We start from the raw sequence: 5,922 nt of genomic DNA, 5'->3' as shown, positions 1-5,922 counted from the left end.
CATTCGAAAACCCGATAGACCATATCGAGGCGTTCGAAGAATTATGTGCAACCATTACAGCAAATGGGGATTACCACAAGTGTAGTCTTTTCCCATTCTCTCTTAGAGATAAGGCCAGCAAATGGCTAAAATATTTGCCACCTGCTTCACTAAAAACGTGGGCAGCGTGTAGAACTGCTTTCCTAAATCGTTTTTACACTAGAAATCGTTCAAATCTCTTGAGAAAGAAGATAAGAACTTTTAAACAAAAAGAAGATGAAGATCTTTTAGAAACTTGGGAAAGATTTAGGGAATACCAAAGAGATTGTCCACACCACGGATATGCCGAGGAATACCTGCTAGGTATCTTCTATCGCGGTATAACTCCAGAGTTGCGACACTCTTTTGACATAGCAAGTAATGGAGATTTCACAACTAGATCTGTAGAAGATGCTCACGTTTTCATTAAAAATTTAGGAAACAGCATCCGAAATCAAGTAACCTTTGGTAATTCTGCACTTCCTGAGAAGAAAGAAGAAATTTCGGAAGTTATAAAGTGTCTCCGTCACATAATGAGTCATCTTGGATTGCAACAACCAAATAGGGTACACAATACGTGTAACTTTGATGGCTGGGACAACCCAATGGATTCTTATGATCAAGGGATGCCTAACACTGCAGAAGTCTATCAAATTCAAGATTTTCCATTCGTTTCTGATCACCGCGGGTCCATTCATCCGGACCGCGGCAAACCAAGCTTTCACCGTGGTTGTGGCTGTTCTGACCGCGGCCAAGACATGTTTCACCGCGCTCGCAAGCCCTCTGACCGCGGGAAACCGTCTTCTGAGCTTGGTTGGAAACCACCTTCCGAACCAATCTTGGGTATTCAATCTAATCCTGTTTCCTATCCAAGTTTTCCCTCTTCTTAAGCTGAAAACCTTAACAAAAAGAATTTAGAGCTTGAAAAATCTATGTCTCAAGAGATTAGTGATCTTAGATCTGAACTAAAAGAGATGCAGAAGGATTTCGACACCCTCCTTAGCCTGATGGTCAAAACTAATTCTTAGAAAATTCTGAAGAGGAGCTAAGTGAAAATTCTTTCGAAAGCTCAAGTGAAGCAGATCCCTCCGATCATGTGAAAGCTATCACACTTAGGAGTGGATTAGCTTACAAAGAGCCTGAATTTCCTAAAGATCCCAAAGTTGAGGAAAAGGGTAAGGAAAAGGAGAAAGAAAAAGAAAGAATCACGAATGAAGATGTTGAAAAAGAAGTGGTAGGAGAAAAGGATGGAGAAGAAGTAAGAGAAGATACATCCCGGGAAATCCTTGGAGAAGACCCGATTCTACCTCCACCAACTCGTGTCTATAAACCTAAACCTCCATATCCTAGAGCCTTAAGAGCCCCTAAGAAAGAAAAAGAAAAGCTAAGCTTAAAGAGCTAATCGATCAGTTAAATATGAGATTACCTTTTGTAGAAGTTTGTGCTATGATTCCTGCTTTAAGAAAATACATGAAGGGTATTCTAACAAATTCTTTAACTCTTGAAGAAGGCGTTATGATGATAACCCATGAATGTAGTTCTATCCTGCAAAGCCAAATCCCTGAAAAGAAAAATGATCCTGGAAGCTTTGTACTTTCATGCACCATCAATGATGTAGCTTTTGAGCGTGCTCTCTGTGATTTAGGATCTAGCATAAACATGATGCCTCTTTCAGTAGCAAAACGTTTAGGACATCACACTTTCAAGCCCATTAGTACTAGCTGATCGTTCCGTTAGACAACCTGTAGGCATCTTCATAGATGTTCCCGTCGAAATCGAAAAATGTTCCATACCAACCGATTTCGTAGTTCTAGAACTAGAAAAAGAACCTAAGGATCCACTTATTCTTGGAAGACCATTCTTATCTACAGCCGGAGCCATAATCAATGTTCCTGAAGGAAAAATTGACCTTCATCTAGCCGGCTCAGTTATGCAGTTTGACATGAACAAAAGTTTCGATAAACCAACTTTGGATGGCAAAATTTGTTGGGTTGATGAGTTAGACGGAATTATTGAGGAAGTCTATGAAGATCTGCTTCTAGATGACCCTTTAAGTGTCACGCTTTCACCCGCAAAAGATGAACGCAATTTCCTTGAAGGAATTTCGAATGAATGTGCACATATGCTTGATAAGTCCAAAACTTATAGGAAACCTCTACACTATCTAGATCTTAAGGACCAAAAAAACATTCCTACACCTCCTAGAGACACTGCTGCAGCAATTAATGATCTTTGGAGCGAGCTTAAAGCCCCTAAAGTCGAGCTTAAACCTCTTCCCGTCGGACTTAAGTACGCTTTCCTTGGACCAAATTCTACTTATCCTGTCAAAATAAACTCTGGTTTGACGGAAGAAGAAACCACAATGCTGTTGACTGAGCTGAGAAAGCATAGAAAAGCCTTAGGATATTCACTTGATGACATACCTGGAATCTCTCCAGAACTTTGTATGCACAAGATTAATCTAGAGGATAATGCTAAAAACTCAATCGAAAGTCAAAGGAGACTGAACCCCAATCTCATGGATGTTGTCAAGAAGGAGATTATGAAGCTTTTAGAAGCTGGAATAATCTTTCCTATCTCAGATAGCACTTGGATTAGCCCAGTTCATGTTGTCCCGAAGAAAGGAGGAGTCACTGTCATTAAAAATGATAAAGATGAAATGATCGCTACAAGAACAGTAACTGGACATCGTATGTGTATCGATTACCGGAAATTGAATGCAGCAACTAGGAAAGATCATTTTCCACTTCCCTTTATAGATCAAATGCTAGAAAGATTAGCTAATCACCCTTACTATTGCTTCCTTGATGGATACTCTGGATTTTTCCAAATTCCTATTCGCCCGGAGGATCAAGAAAAAACGACATTCACTTGTCCATATGGCACGTTCACTTACCAATGTATGCCTTTTGGATTGTGTAATGCACCTGCTACCTTCCAGCGATGCATGATGTCGATCTTCACAGATTTTATTGAAGATTTCTTGGAAGTATTCATGGACGATTTCTCTGTCTATGGATCTTCTTTTGAAAAATGCTTAGGAAATTTTGGTAAAGTTCTGCAAAGATGTGAAGATAAGCACTTAGTATTAAATTGGAAAAAATGTCACTTCATGGTACAAGACGGAATCGTGCTTGGGCACAGAATTTCCGGAAAAGGTATTGAAGTTGACAAAGCTAAAATCGAGGTCATGACCAGCCTACAACCACCCACAAACGTAAAAGGAATTCGTAGTTTCTTAGGACACGCAGGATTCTATAGGCGATTCATAAAAGATTTTTCTCAAATAGCTAGACCTCTTACGCGTTTGCTTTGCAAGGAAACGAACATCGAGTTCGATGATGAGTGCTTAGCCGCGTTTCATAAGATCAAAGAAGCTCTTGTTTCCGCTCCTGTCGTGCAAGCACCTGATTGGGAACTCCCATTCGAAATCAGGTGCGTTGCAAGTGACTATGCAGTCGGAGCAGTGTTTGGCCAACGAAAAGATAAGAAACTGCACGTAATCTACTACGCAAGCAGAACTCTAGACGAAGCTCAATGCAATTATGCTACAACAGAGAAAGAACTATTAGTTGTCGTATTTGCATTTGAGAAATTTCGTTCTTATCTCGTAGGATCTAAGTTCATAGTTCATACTGATCATGCTGCAATCAAGTATTTAATGTCTAAGAAAGACGCTAAACCTCGGTTGATAAGATGGATCCTCCTACTGCAAGAATTCGATATCGAAATTCGAGATCGGAAAGGAGCAGATAATGGAGTTGCAGACCATCTTTCAAGAATTCGAGTTGAAGAAAGATTTCCCTTAAATGACTGTTTGCCAGAAGAAAACATCTATGCAATAGATACTACCCCCACCAATGCCAATACCGCACCACCACGTCCACTCATGTGAAGATCAGATGCTTTCAACACCCCATGGTTTAGGCACATAGCAAATTACTTAGCAGCTGATGTAGAACCACCACAATTCTTTGGTTATAGGAAGAAAAAATTTCTGAAAGACGTAAGACATTATTTTTGGGATGAACCCTATCTCTACAAGAGATGTGCTGATGGGTTATTCCGAAGATGCGCGGCTGAAGAAGAGATGGAAGGAATTTTATTCGGATGCCATAGCTCGTCTTACGCAGGACACTTTGCGACTTTTAAAACTGCTTCGAATATTTTACAAGCAGGTTTTTGGTGGCCTACTTTGTTCAAGGGTACTCAATCTTATATAACGCGATGCGATAAATGCCAGAGGATGGGCAATATAAGCAAAAGGAATGAGATGCCTCAAAATTTTATCCTCGAAGTCGAAATTTTCGATGTCTGGGGAAAGTAGAGATCTCAAACAGAGAAATCAAGTCGATTTTGCAGAAAACAACTGCAGTTCATCGCAAGGATTGGTCTACCAAGCTTGACGATGCATTATGGGCATATCGAACAGCATTCAAGACACCATTAGGAACAACACCATTCAACCTAGTTTACGGAAACGCATGTCACCTTCCAGTAGAACTTGAGTATAAAGCACAATGGACTATCAAGGAGATGAACATGAACATGAAAACAGCTGGAGAAAGAAGACTACTTCAACTTCACGAGTTAGAAGAAATCCGACACAATGCCTACGAAAACTCGAAGATCTACAAGGAGAAGACTAAAGCATATCATGATAAGAAGATTATTCATAAAACTTTTTCTCCTAACGATAAGGTACTTCTTTTCAATTCTCGTCTTAAGCTTTTTCCAGGAAAATTACGATCAAGATGGTCAGGACCATTCACGATAAAGGAAGTCAAACCATACGGAGCCATTGTCTTGTGGGACAGAACCGGAAACTCATTTACAGTGAATGGACAGCGTGTAAAGCCATATCTGGCTGAAGAAACCGAAGACGAAAGAGAAGTGATGTTTTTGATTGATCCATCATCGGCCAATGATGACATCAAGGAGAGTCACGACCCCGGTTAAGTCTAATCGAGCAACAATGTCAAGCTAATGACTTGAAACAAGCGCTTAGTGGGAGGCAACCCACTTGGTATTTTATCTATTTCCCTTTGACCTTTATTTTCTATTTCCATTGCTTTGTTTCTGTTTCATTTAATTTCAGGTTTTCAGTAAGGAAGAATAAATAAAAAGACGAGCAGCACTCTCTAGCACGATAAGGACTCATAAACATTTCAACTTTTCTATTTTCTTTACCATTCTTTCCAAGATTTATCACATCACACTGAGGACAGTGTGAAATAAGTCTGGGGGAGGATGTTCATCCGTTACTAATGAAATTTGATTTATTTTGAGTTTCTTTTGGACACATAAAATTTTTCAAAAAGTTTTTCAAAAAGTTTTTCATAAAAATTTTTTAAAAAAGTTTTCAAATCAGGAACACAGTAAACATTACTATGATGAATTAGACCAGTGTGCTTCTACGCTATTTCTTCGTTTTTTGCTCTTTTTGTGATTTAGGCCTAGACTAGGCGGTAGCTAAGTACTTGCATTAAGAAATCCCACCAGAGGACTTCTATTCATGGAGATTCTTTCTGACAGGATACACTAGCTCATTTTATTTGGACTTAATTTTGACTTAATTTTCTCATTAAAGCGTTAGATCAGGGAAACGAATCATACATTCAGGACTCCTTATTCCTTTTACCACTCTTTGTTGATCCTGAATGGCTATTTTATCTTTAGCTAGTTCCCCACCGAACCTAACCTCTTTCAAACCACATGCATTCTTGTTTTTCATTGTCCAATATGCAGATATGTGCAAAAACGTCGGAGAGAAAGAGGATCAACGCGGTTTTCAGTCACTGAAGACGGAGGCCTGCGATTTCATTGGAATGATTCAACAAAATGGGAAAACTCAGTTTGCCTTGGAAAAACTTCAAAATCTTGGTACAATTTCGTCCCTTAGAC

General features: G+C 39.4%; 1 non-coding gene across 1 annotated transcript; it reads right to left on the bottom strand.

The window, feature by feature from the left end:
* Positions 1-214: 214 nt before the first annotated feature.
* LOC112084920 lies at positions 215-322 on the bottom strand. Its single transcript, XR_002898574.1, has one exon. It is a non-coding gene; the product is annotated as a small nucleolar RNA R71 (small nucleolar RNA).
* Positions 323-5,922: the final 5,600 nt, after the last annotated feature.

The sequence above is a fragment of the Eutrema salsugineum genome, unplaced genomic scaffold (assembly GCF_000478725.1).
Source record: "Eutrema salsugineum unplaced genomic scaffold, Eutsalg1_0 scaffold_4, whole genome shotgun sequence".
Lineage (NCBI taxonomy): Eukaryota > Viridiplantae > Streptophyta > Magnoliopsida > Brassicales > Brassicaceae > Eutrema > Eutrema salsugineum.
Note: the sequence above shows the minus strand (reverse complement) of the source record. Positions and strands in the feature narration are given on the sequence as shown.